General features: G+C 47.9%; 1 pseudogene; it reads left to right on the top strand.

Annotated features, from left to right (window-relative positions):
* The first annotated feature begins 1,389 nt into the window (after window positions 1–1,389).
* Window positions 1,390–13,110, top strand: LOC138846120 (thyroid transcription factor 1-associated protein 26 pseudogene; annotated as a pseudogene).
* The last annotated feature ends 578 nt before the right edge of the window (window positions 13,111–13,688 follow it).

The following is a 13,688-nucleotide window of genomic DNA, read 5'->3' as shown; positions in this document are numbered from 1 at the left end:
ACTCTGAGTTTCAAAATAAATAAATCTTTAAAAATAAATAAATATTTAATAAAATAAAAAAATAAAAGAAAGGTGATAAATGTTAGAAGGAACAGCTAAGAGTTGAGGTAACTGCCTCCCTGTATACAGGGATCAAGCAAGACACTGCCTTTTTGATTTTATGTGAACGAACAATAGAGAGATACAGAGACAGATCTTCCATCTGCTAGTTTACTCCTCCCAAAACCCACAACAACTGGGGCTGGGCCAGGTTGAAGGCAGGAGCCAGGACCTCCCACATGGGTGGCAGGGACTCAAGTATGTGAGCCATCATCTGCTGCCTCCCAGGATCACATCAGTAGGAAGCTGGCTTGGAAGCAGACTAGCTGGGACTCGAACCAAGCACTCCAATAGGGGAGGCAAGCATTCCAAGCAGGACCTTAACCCACTGCACAACACCCACCTCTGACTTGCTTTGTTAGAAATCTTCAGGCAATGCTCCCTTTTAATACAACTATATGCATTTATTACAGGTATAAAAATAGAAATTAGGCAATAGCCTCAGAATCAGCCCTAAAGGCACTCGGATCTGGCTGAAAAGCCCATGAGAGTATTTCAGGCATGGAAAGCCAAGACACTCTGGCAAAAAGATCTCTGTGAGTGAGATCCCAGTGGAAAGAACAGGTCTTCAAAGAGGGAGGTGCCTTTCTCTGAAGGGAGGAGAGAACCTCCACTTTGACTATGACCTTGTCTAAACAAGAGAAGAGTCGGAGAACTCAAGGGGCTTCCATAGCCTTGGAAACTCATGACTGGTGCATAGGGAGATTACTGATGCCATAGACAGGAGTGTCAATTTGTAAAGTCAACAACAGGAGTCACTGTGCACTTACTCCTCATGTAGGATCTCTGTCCTTAATGTGCTGTACACTGAGGCTTAATGCTATAACGAGTACTCAAACAGTATATTTCACTTTGTGTTTCTATGGGGGTGCAAACGATTGAAATCTTTACTTAATGTACACTAAACTGATCTTCTGTAAAAAAAAAAAAAAAAAAAAGAAATTATCAATTCCCAACTTGACTCTCACTGGGATTAAACATGACAATAGGTCTGATCTGATTTCATCATCATTTAAAAAAAATCATCTATTATTTTTCACTTTATGTTTCTGTGTGGGAGCAAACTGTTGAAATCCTTACTTAAGGTATACTAAGCTGATCTTCTGTATATTAAGATAATCGAAAATGAATCTTGATGTGAATGGAAGGGGAGAGGGAGTGGGAAAGGGGAGGGTTGTGGGTGGGAGGGACGGTATGGGGGGGAAAGCCATTGTAACCCATGAGTCGTACTTTGGAAATTTATATTCATTAAATAAAAGATAAAAAAAAAAGAAATTAGGCAATAGCAAAGGTGAGGCCAGCAGCAAGATGTCCCGCTGGAGGTATCAGGATGTGTGGCAAAGGGGTTTCCCCAGTTGGCTTCAGGAAAAAGAATGTGAAACATAGCATGTGGTGGCCTATCCATACGCAAGCCTTCCTGAGGAGCATTTGCCAGGGACAAGGGTTTGCATTTTGAAGAAAACTGCAGATTCAGCACAATTACAAGAATTTGCAATGGAAGGAAAAGAAGGCTCAAACATCACAGTAATCCCAGTTCATGGATCAATACCCAGGTCATTTGAAACATCTCTATTTAGCCGAAGAGGAAAGGCTCAGGAAGCAGTTAAGGAAAGTTTGCCCGCCTTTGCCTGAAGATTAGTGCAGCAATGACCAGATTTCGTCTGAAAATCAGTGTCCTGTTCACCAGCCTAAGCCCAAAGAACAGTGTAGCAAAACAGCAGACACCATTATCACTCCAAAGCAAACATCAAATCAATGCACAAGAAGAATATGAACAGGCAGAAACTAAGTATGCTATTAAGAGACAAAAATCTGAGAGGAGAAGCAGCTCAAAAACTCTACAAAAAGAAGAAAGTAGAAGTCTTCAAAATATCGAACAAAAAGTCTAAAAGGGGGCTGGCGCTGTGGCTCACTTGGTTAATCCTCCGCCTGCGGCACCGGCATCCCATATGGGTGCTGGGTTCTAGTCTGGGTTGCTCCTCTTCCAGTCCAGCTCTCTGCTGTGGCCCCAGAAGGCAGTGGAGGATGGCCCAAGTGCTTGGCTGCCTGCACCCGCGTCGGAGACCAGGAGAAAGCACCTGGCTCCTGGCTTCAGATTGGCATAGTTCCAGCCGTGGTGGCCACTTGGAGGGGTAAACCAATGGAAGGAATACCTTTCTGTCTCTCTCTCTCTCACTGTCTATCTGTCAAGTAAATTTAAAAAAAATAGTCTAAAAAGGGTCAAACTTGATTTTACAAATGGAGTATCACCTTCAAAAATACAAGAAAAATTAAATCAGATATTTTGTCCTTATGGGTTAAAGTATTTGCTGTCTATCGAATTTTTTGTATAACAAGTGCCTCTTGACAATAAACTAAATTTTCAACATAAACTATATACAAAACTATACTATGTATGACATATATGCTGTATGTGTTCTATTTATGCTCAAAAACAGAAATGCAGGGATTATTGTCTGTGAAATGTGAAAATTACAGAAAAAAAAAAACTGCAAAGGAAAGATTATGGCAAGGCCAGTATAAAAATAACACAGAATAGGCTGGTGCCGCAGCTCACTAGGCTAATCCTCCGCCTTGCGGCACCGGCACACCGGGTTCAAGTCCTGGTCGGGGCGCCGGATTCTGTCCCAGTTGCCCCTCTTCCAGTCCAGCTCTCTGCTGTGGCCCAGAAGTGCAGTGGAGGATGGCCCAAGTGCTTGGGCCCTGCACCCCATGGGAGACCAGGAGAAGCACCTGGCTCCTGCCATCGGATCAGCGCGGTGCGCCGGCCGCAGCGCGCCGGCCGCGGCGGCCATTGGAGGGTGAACCAACGGCAAAGGAAGACCTTTCTCTCTGTCTCTCTCTCTCTCACTGTCCACTCTGCCTGTCAAAAAATAAAAAAAAAAAAAAACACAGAATATTTCAGCTTCTCCTTTCCCTGTAGATCTACTGACGATCTCTTCTACCCTATGGAATTACAATGGATTTCTCCTGCCTTAAAAAAGGCAGAATCAATACACATTTTCTTCTACTAGTGCATTCTCATCACAAGCACCAGCTTCCACTTCAATCCTTCCCAGATCATTCAAAGTCAGTTGGTTTTATAATCTCATTCTCAACTCTAAGAGCGGTTTCAGGTCAAATCGCCTTCTAGAAATGGCCTGTTGATTGCACTGAGCTCTCTGGACTTTCCCCAATCCACTATGGAATGGGGTAGTTAAGGACCCAGAGCCCTGGAATCCAACAGACCCAGTTCCATCCCAGCTGGGACACCTGGGGGTCGGATGACCTTGGGCAAGTTGCTCTCTCAGCCTCAATTTCTTCATCTACATGTGGACAGCAAGAGTACCTATCTCACGGGTGCAAGGATTAAAAGAGATAATATTTATAAATAAGCAAGTCTTCCAAACCAAGAAATGTCATTATTAGAGAGCAGGCAGGCTTGCTGTCAGAGGCATCTCTGCTGATTCTTATCTAAAGAAATTAAATGCAGCTGTGCCTGAGCAAGTGAATTGCAGAAGTGCATTTACAGAACACCTGTGAGGGACGAGCTCAAGGTGGGCATTGGAGGTATAAGATGAAAACCACACATCCCCACCTTCAGGGACCTAAGACTGGAGCAGGAAGCAGCCATGCACGGTGGAGGTGAAAACACAAGAGTAGCGTAGGGACACAGCAGCAGGACTGAGTGCGTGAAGGTGCCACAATTCCTCAGTGGTGACAGTTATTCAGCGCAGGTCATGTAGGAGGTTGTAGACTCTTCCCCAATGCCATGGAGGGAAACTTCTTTGTAAAGGAGATGCCAACAATGGGATAAAGACATGAAATTTATCACAGCAGTGGCCAGAATGGTAAGCGCAGTGATGAACTGTGCAGTAAGATCTGCTAAGCTCAGCATAGATTGCATCAGGTATCTCCTGGGCCCTGTTCCAAACTTCAGTGGTCACACGGATGATGACAGCATGGGGCTGACCCCTTGGGACACAAGCACCAGGAATGCAACCAAGCACGAGGGTCTGATAGATTCCAAAGGAGCAAAGTTGTTGTGTAATGAAGAATCAGCTCTACTCAAAGAAAGGTCTGGCCTTTGCCCTTGGCTACTGAGAGATATCTCTAGCCCTTGGAATATCCTGCCTGAAGTGAGTGCTTGTGTTTGTCCAGGGGCTAGCATGTGACTTATGATGAGGGCCTTGGGTCACACTGTATCAGTTCTGACCTTTGGAAGGGGCTAGAGACACGTAGACAGTATGTGCTCAAACCCTGTAAAAATTCCGGGCACCATAGGCTTAGGTAAGCATTCCTTATTGGGAATACTGTGTGTATTTTACCACACATTGTGGTCAGGACCCCATGATTCTGCAGAGAGAGGATGACCATGAGATCCACATTTGGACACCTCTGGAATTCTGCCCTCACATCTCTTTCCTTGACTGGTTTTTAATTTGTATTCTTTGCTATAAAACTATAACCAGGGGCTGGCACTGTGGCATAGCAGGTAAATCCACTGCCTGTGATGCTGGCATCCCATTTGGGCACTGGCTTGAGTTCCAGCTGTCCCATTTCCAATCCAGCTCCCTGCTAATATGCCTGGGAAAGCAGCAAAAGATAGCTCAAATCCTAGGGGTCCTGCCACCCATGTGGTAGATCCAGATGAAGCTCCTGGCCCCTGGCTTTGGACTGGCCCAGTTCTGACCATTGCAGCCCTCTGGGGAGTGAACCAGCAGATGGAAGATTCTCACTCTCTCTCTCTCTCTTTCTGTGTGTGTGTGTGTGTCTCACTCTCTCTTTCTGTAAACACTGCCTTTCAAATAAATAAATAAATCTTTTTTAAGAAATGGAACTATAGCCATAAGAATGGAGCTTTCCTGAGTTCTTTGAGTTGTCTTAAGTTTTCCACAACCAGGTGGCTGTGGGTACCTCTGAATCTGTAGCCAGTCTGTCTGGGTGAGGGTGGGTCTGGGAACTCACGAACTTGCAACTGGTGCCTGAAGTCCATGGGAACTGTCCACTCCACCCGAACCCTGAGCCAAACTCAGTGCAGTGGCCGAGCACTGCATGCTGCCAGGGCAGAAAGGACCAAGTGGGGGCTGCAAGTCCTCACCAGTGAGGTTCAGACCCTGCCTCGCCCTCCAGGCTCTGCCATGGCCCTCTGCCTGCACCCGTAACCCCGGAGGCCCTCCCCAGCTCCAGCACCCCGTTCCACCAGTCCCAAGCCTCAGAAGCTAGTGCTGACTGCAGGGTCTTAAAGATCACTGACCCCATGCTCTGGGGCTCATAGTCATCACACCAACCCGGAGCAGGGAGAAGTTGAGCACAATCAGGGCAACACCCTCTGCAAGAGAGAGCTGGAGTCATGGTGAGGGTCTTACTAGAAAGAAGACAATTCTAGCCGGTGCCGCGGCTCACTAGGCTAATCCTCCGCCTTGCGGCGCCGGCGCACCAGGTTCTAGTCTCGGTTGGGGCGCTGGATTCTGTCCCGGTTGCCCCTCTTCCAGGCCAGCTCTCTGCTGTGGCCAGGGAGTGCAGTGGAGGATGGCCCAAGTGCTTGGGCCCTGCACCCCATGGGAGACCAGGAGACCAGGAGACCAGGAGAAGCACCTGGCTCCTGCCTTCGGATCAACGCGGTGCGCCGGCCGCAGCGCGCCAGCTGTGGCGGCCATTGGAGGGTGAACCAACGGCAAAGGAAGACCTTTCTGTCTGTCTCTCTCGCTCACTGTCCACTCTGCCTGTCCAAAAAAAAAAAAAAAAAAAAAAAAGACAATTCAAAACAGAGATTGCAAAGGGGTTTCTACTGAGGTGGGCGCTTGGCACAGTTGTTAAGATGCCATTTGGGACACCCACATCCCATACCACAGGGCCCAAGTTCAAATCCAGACCCTGCTTCCAATTCTAGTTTCCTGCTAATGTGCTCCCTGGAAGACAGCAGGTGATGGCTCAAATGGTTGGGTTCCTGTCACCCACATGGGAGACTCAGATTGAGTTCTAAGTTCCTGCCTTCCACCTGATCCAGCCCTGGCTATTGCAGTTATTTGAGGAGTGAACCAAAAGACGGAAGATCAATCAACCAATATCTGTCTCTCTTTCTCCCCTCAAATAAAATGAAAATTAAATAAAAAATATAAAGAGGAGTTTCTACAAAAGTGTGAGTACTAGAGATAGACCAGTCACAGCCCTAAGCTCAAAGACATAAGGAAAGGAAATGGAAGGAAAGGGCTCTGTATAGGCAGCCACTTTGTGGCATAGGCAGCCCAAAGCAACCTCTTTCCTTCCCTCTTTCCTGTGGGGATCTCCACTAACAGACCCCGCAAGTGGTCCTAGGGAGGCTGTAGATGCAGCCATGCGGGTCAGCCTGTGGGGTGGAGAAGAGCAAAAAGCTGTCCTGGAAGGAGAAGTGGAAGGTACTGAGCGCCTGGGTTCAGATCCTTGCTCTGTGGCCATGAGCTGTGTCATCTTCAAAATGTTGCTTAAACTCATTTCCTTCATCTGCAAAACAGAGTGCTTTGGTAAACAAGGACCACTTGGAGATAAGGCCGGGGAAGAGCTTGGGGTGGCCCTATGTCCCGGGAAGGGCTCGGTATCCAGCAGACAATCGTACTGAGCCGCATTGCTGCTCAGCTGCCGGCTCAAAGCCCACTCTCCTAACTGGGCACCTGCCTTGCTTCTCAGACCCAGCTGCCCCAGTATTCCATTCTGATAATTGGATGCAGGTGATTTTCACTGTGCCCGAGGCCCTGCCTTGTTGTTTGCTTAATCTTGGGGCCTCCTAGGAATGGTACCTTGCTGCATGCTTGCAGGTAACCATGGAAACTGGCTGCCTATATCAGATAACTAATGGCAAGTTGGCAACAGCCTGAATGATCTCGAAGAGAGAGGCTGAGAACAAAGATTTCCATGAGCCATGGTAAGCAAAAAACCATGCTCCAGATATAGGATTGACCATTCTGATCCCTCAAGAGGGTTGCTACCCAGCTACACATGCAGAATGCTCTCGCCTATGCCACACTGCACACAGGACACAGTGCAAGGTGAAGCTGAAGGTCCCCAAGGCACTCTGCCTACTGACTTCCGCTGAGCTCCACACTCCTGTGAGCTTGGCAGTAGTCACTGTCCCTGAAAAGCTCTCCACAGCTACACGTCCCTGGAGGCCTTGGTTTGAGGAAGCAGGACTCAGCTGGCCAGAAGCAGAAAAGAACAGTTGTGCAATTTTAGAGAAAAAGGGTACATCTGTTGGCGAAGTCAGCTATAACAACAATGCCACCACCAACAGAAATGGATTATCCTACAGCTCTGGAGGACAGAAGCCAAGACGGAGGTGTCACCATGGCTGCCTCCTTCCTAGGGCTGTGAGGAAGAACCCTGGCTGCCAGTAGCCTGCTGATCTTCTTTGGTGGTGTAGAGTTCAGTTATGAGTAATTAATTCAAACTGTTAAATTAAATACATTTGAAATTAAGACTTAATAATATGTAGTATGTTAAGATTTAAATGATATAATATATGGGGCAGCATATTAAAATCTGGGTCTAAAGAGCTTTATTTTAAGCCAGAAAAGACAGGCCTAAGGGTACAGGAGTGAAACTATTCCTGGAATTTAGATTCTTCCACCTTTCTGTATGACACCTATCCCCTAAGTTGCTCAAATGCACCAATAAAATGCATACATTTAGGTAATTGCTATATAAGGAATAAGGAACTCGCCTACGTGTGCAGTGACGTATGTACTTGTTTACTCGAGTGCATAAACATGCTGGGAGGGGGAGGGCCAGTGCTTTTCGCCTCAGCACTGCGCTATGTTGTAGATGCCAGTAAGAGCCCCAGCTAGCTGGTAATAAATCCTCTTGCTGTTGCATCCAGCCTGCCTTTTGTGAGTTGTTTTGGGGAAGGTCTCAAACCGGACACAACAGTGGTCCTCGGCATCATGGTGAACTCTGCCTGCATCTTCACACAACATTTCCCCTGTGAGAGCATCTTTGCGTCTGAATTTCCCTTCCCATACGCACACCAGTCACACACGATTCGGGCCCACCTGAATGACATCAGCTAAACTAATCACATCTACAACAAACCTATATCCAAAGATCACATTCAGAGGTACTCAGGCTGAAGACTTCAACACAGGGGGCCAGCACTGTGGTGCTGCAGGTAAAGATGCCGCCTACAGTGCTGGCATCCCGTGTGGGTGCCGGTTTGAGACCCAGCTGCTCCACTTTTGATCCAGCTCTCTGTTATGGCCTGGGAGAGCAGTGGAGGATGGCCCAAATGCTTGGACCCCTGCACCCACATGGGAGACCACAAAGAAACTCCTGGCTACTGGCTTTGGACCGGCCCAGCTCCAGCCACTGCAGCCACCTGGGGAGTGAACCAGTGGATGGAAGACCTCTCTTTCTCTCTACCTCTGCCTCTCTATAACTCTGCCTTTCAAATAAATAAATAAATCTTTGAAAAAAAGACTTCAACATGGGAATTTTTGGAGGGCGCAATTCAATCCATAGCAGGTGGTATTTGTGGGGAGAGGCCACCCTTGACACCTGTCCTGCTTCTTAAATATGGGTTCTTCTTGAATTTCTCACCACAGGGCCTCCTGCCCCCTAGGCAGCCCCTAATGTTCTGGGTGGTGCCTTTTGTCCCACAACATCTAATTTTGCTCCTCAATCTGCACCCCTTCAGCAATCTGGTCCCAGCTGTAGTCCCCTCCCCAGGTGGACATCTCTACATCTCTGTTGTGCCAGTACTTGCTGTCTCAGTGGTCTTCCGCTAACTTCTGTGTTTCTCTGGAAGCTGACCTCATCTCCCAGGGTGCGGCTAATCTAGGTCCTAGTTTGTTTAGCTGTGCCCCAGTTGCTGCAGGTAATGGAGCCAAACCCAGCTGCATTCCAAGAGAAGGCAGAGCAGACAGATTAAATGTGTTCAGAGATCAAGCCATGACCTTCTGTTCTGCTTTCCTTGACACTGTCGTTCAGACTTCAGTTTGTGATGGGAGACCCCTCCCCTTTCCTGTGGCTGTGGGCTCTCCCTGTCTCTGAGGGGCTGGATTCTAAGTCTGCACGGCCCATTGGACAGCCTTGTGAACACTGTTTCTATCAGTGTATCTCAGAGAATTGGTTGATTTTACTCTCTTCCAGCCAATCCCACCTCCATGGAAGCGGGGACAATAAGAAGGCATTTAGATACAGACAGGTGAGGTTCAAAACCAGGTAGAGGGGCCAGCGCTGTGGCATAGCAGATGAGCCCGCCGCCTGCAATGCCAGCATCCCATTTGTGTGCCGGTTTGAGACCTGGCTGTACCACTTCTGATCCATCTCTCTGCTATGGCCTGGGAAAGCAGTAGAAGATGGCCGAAGTCCTTGGTCCCCTGCCCGTACGTGGGAGACCCAGAAGAAGCTCCTGGCTCCTGGCTTCAGATCGGTGCAGCTCCGGCCGCTGCGGTCAATTGAGGAGTGAACCAGAGGGTGGAAGACTTCTCTGTCTCTATGTCTCTCTCTGTATAACTCTGACTTTCAAATAAATAAATAAATCTTTTAAAAAAAAGGTAGAAGAAAGCTGCAACATGGCTCAGGTGTGTAGACCCACAGTGCAACCTGGGGATCCTAGGATGTTTCCCTCTGGCTCTGTCTCTTGCTGCCCATACAGATGGCCCAGGCCCACAAGGCTGCCGATGGCCCTAGGAGGCTCTGCAGGTGAGTCCTGCCCCAGAATCAAGCAGAAACAGGCTGGTGCTGGTTAGCAGCGTGACCTTTGCTCACTAAGCTTTAATTTCTTTATCCTTAAAAGAAGACCTTTAACAAATCTTATCTATGTACTCTATGAGGAGATTATGTTAGTAATGAATATATGACCTTAATCCAGTGCCTAGAACAAAGTCTTTGACACACATTAGCTGTGGTGGCCCTGATGACCGCCTAGCCATACTTTACTGCTTCCACAAAGCTCCATAAAATGAGCTTCCAGCTAGTTGCTGGGTGTGACGGACTAACGTTGCTGCTTTCTTCTTGAAACGAAGCACTCACACAAAATGTGACAGACTCAGGAGAATGACCGCTCCTCCTGGACATCCGTCTCCCCATTAGCATGCCTGGGTTGTGACCACTGATCCAGGACAGAAGCTATCAATCTGTGACCCACCCTAATGCTTTAAGCAGCTTTCCTGGCCTGAGCAGGTATTGTTCTTCCCTCCCCGGAGAGAGGAGGGACTCTGTGGGTCCCTGAGGTTTCAACACTGGGCTAGAACGAGCACCAACAATTATCCTACACACACCCACACTTACCAATGGGGTCAGGAGCATCTGATCATTTTGAAGAGATAATTTCCTCAGACGAGACAGGAATCACAGAAATCATCATTATGTACATCCCCTCCTGCCCCTTGGAAGCCCAAGTGTGATTTAATGTATTTTAGGAACTAAAGTTCAAGATGTGAATTTCCTGTGCAGAGAAAAGCAATCTGTCAGAAAGCACTTAGGCAAAGGCAGAGCAGACAGATTAAGTGTGTTCAGAGATCAAGCCATGGCCTTCTGTTCTGCTTTCCTTGACACTGTCATTCAGACTTCAGTTTGTGATGGGGGACCCCTCCCCTTCCTGTGGCTGTGGCCTTTCCCCATCTTTGAGGGGCTGGATTCTAAGTCTGCAAGGCCCATTGGAGAGGTTTATCAGTATATTTCAAAGGGAATTGGTCAATTCTACCCTCTTTCAGCCAATCCCACCTTATGTCTTGCCCCGGGAACCCCTGCTGTTTTCATTACAAATCCCACCATCCTGGGTGGAACTGCGAAGCCAGTGATCCTGAGCCTTTCTTGAAGTCTCAGACACCTTTGAGGTTGGATGGACGTCACAGGCTCCCTCCCCAGAAAAGACAGCACATGGATAGCCACCCAAATATTTGTTCATAATTTTAGGAGGTCTTCCGGTTTCCCTAGCTAAGCAATCTCAATTCTCCACTTTTATTCCATATTAATACCTGCCCCCAAACCTTCAGTGGCTCCCCATTATCAAGCAAATATGACCATGTTCCTTAGCCTGGCACACAGAGCTCACCATGATCAGACTCTTTCCAAGATAATGGTTAACAGGTCCAAAGCCCAGTCCTTGGCACCTGGTGAACACTATGGAAGTGTTGACTGTTATTATTACCTTCCTTCCTTTCAATCCAACTCATTTCTCACTTTTCCCTTGACCTTTGCATGCCTGTGTTCTGCTCCCTTGGTGACTTCTTATTCATCCTTGCCAATCACGCACTGTCAGTGTCCCTAAATCCCCTGGCCTCCTCGGATCTCAGTTTCCAGAAGTCGTGCCCTACTAGGGTTTGTTTGGGTGTGGATTGAGTGTGTCTCCCAAGAGTTCGTGTGTTGAAATGTAATCCTCGGGGCCGGAGCTGTGGCGCAGTGGGCTAACGCCCTGGCCTGAAGCGCCAGCATCCCATATGGGCGCCAGTTCGAGTCCCGGCTGCTCCACTTCCGATCCAGCTCTCTGCTATGGCCTGAGAAAGCAATAGAAGATGGCCCAAGTTCTTGGGCCCCTGCACCCATATGGGAGACCCAGAAGAAGCTCCTGGCTTCGGATCAGTGCAGCTCCGGCCATTGCAGCCAATTGGGGAGTGAACCAGCGAATGGAAGACCTCTCTTTCTTTCTCTCTCTCTCTCTCTCTGCCTCTCCTTCTCTCTAAGTGTAACTGTGACTCTCAAATAAACAAACAAATCTTTAAAGAAATGTAATCTTCACTGTGAGATGTTAAAAGGAAGGAAACTTCATCTGACTACATGTTCAAAGACGGAACTTCAGTGGGGGCGGTGTGAGTAGGATCAGGTCAGGGTGCTGTCCTTGTGATTGAATGCTGTTTTGTAAGAAGGTAGATGAAAGACTGAAGGAGACACAAGCCTGTCACCTCTGACACCCTACTCCACCTCTGAATTCTGCCATCAAGGTCATTACCAAGGGCCAGTGCTGTGGCATGTGATTTAAACCACCATCTGTGACACCGGCATCCCATATGGGTGTCAGTTCAAGTCCCAGCTACCCTACTTCCAACCCAGCTCCCTGTTAATGCTCCTGGGAAAGCAGCAGAAAATAACCCCAGTCTTTGTGTCCCTGGACCCATGCAGGAGACCCAGAAGAAGATCTTGGCTCCTGGCTTCAGACCAACCCAGCTCCAGCCAGTATAGCCATTTGGGAAGTGAACCAGTGGATGGAAGATCTCTCCTACTCTCTCTGTCTTTCTATAACTCTGCCTTTCAAATAAATAAATATCTTTATAAAGGCCATTACCATATGCAGTCCCTTAACCTCAGACTCTGGAACCCTGCATCAAAACAAACCTCTTTTCATTAAAAGTGACAAGAGAAAATGGGCTATGGGGCTGGCGCTGTGGTGTAGCGGGTAAAGCCGCCACCTGCAGTGCTGGCATCCCATATGGGTGCCGGTTTGAGTCCCGGCTGCTCCTCTTCCAATCCAGCTCTCTGGTATGGCCTGGGAAAGCAGTAGAAGATGACCCAAGTCCTTGGGCCCCTGCACCTGTGTAGGAGACCCAGAAGAAGCTCCTGGCTCCTGGCTTCGAATCAGCACAGCTCCAGCCGTTGCAGCCAACTAGGGAATGATGGGAGACCTCTCCCTCCCTCTCTCTCTCTAACTCTGACTTTCAAGTAAATAAATAAATCTTTAAAGACACACACAGAGAGAGAATGAGCTAAAATAGCCCACCTCCTATAGGCTACTTAATCTCTTCTTCAATATTTCTGAACTCACCTAGGGCTATTTTACTTTCTCTCCATTGTGGTTTGTCACCTACTGTGCCCTGAACTCCTGTCCTGGCTTTTTCTCCAAAGGCTCTGGGTGTAGCTACAGCCACTCCCCACACCTGTCACCCCAAGCCCTGTACGGCCCCTCCTTTCTGTCTCCCTACCACACAAACTTGGCAGTTCATATCACCTGTCTAATCAAACCCCTGTAGTCGCTTTCCATCATACCTAGCAAAAATCCCAGTTCCTCCTAAGGCATACCTCCTCATGTACCCTGGAGGCAAATTCAGGTTTTGTGGGGCCTGATACTTATACAACTACGGTGGTGGAGGCTGAGGGGAGGTTCCTTTTAAAAATATATAAAATCATAAATTGAAAATGAATAGTTATGGCTGGCGCCACGGCTCAACAGGCTAATCCTCCGCTTAGCGGCTCAGGCACACCGGGTTCTAGTCCCGGTCGGGGTGCCGGATTCTTTCCCTTTGCCCCTCTTCCAGGCCAGCTCTCTGCTATGGCCAGGGAGTGCAGTGGAGGATGGCTCAAGTGCTTGGGCCCTGCACCCCATGGGAGACCAGGATAAGTACCTGGCTCCTGCCTCCGGATCAGCACAGTGCGCCGGCCACAGTGCACCGGCTGTGGCGGCCATTGGAGGGTGAACCAACAGCAAAGGAAGACCTTTCTCTCTGTCTCTCTCTCTGTCCACTCTGCCTGTAAAAAAAAGAAAAAAAAAAGAAAACAATTGTTTAAAAAAAAAAAGAAAATGAATAGTTATTTAGAATCCAAAAAGAATTCACAGTAAATTTCAAATTTACAGAAGCCTATAAGAAATATCAAGTTAAAAAATACCACTTTTATGAAAAAATACCATTTTTTGACTGCTTTGC

Source organism: Oryctolagus cuniculus, chromosome 17, assembly GCF_964237555.1.
Source record: "Oryctolagus cuniculus chromosome 17, mOryCun1.1, whole genome shotgun sequence".
NCBI lineage: Eukaryota > Metazoa > Chordata > Mammalia > Lagomorpha > Leporidae > Oryctolagus > Oryctolagus cuniculus.
Note: the sequence above shows the minus strand (reverse complement) of the source record. Positions and strands in the feature narration are given on the sequence as shown.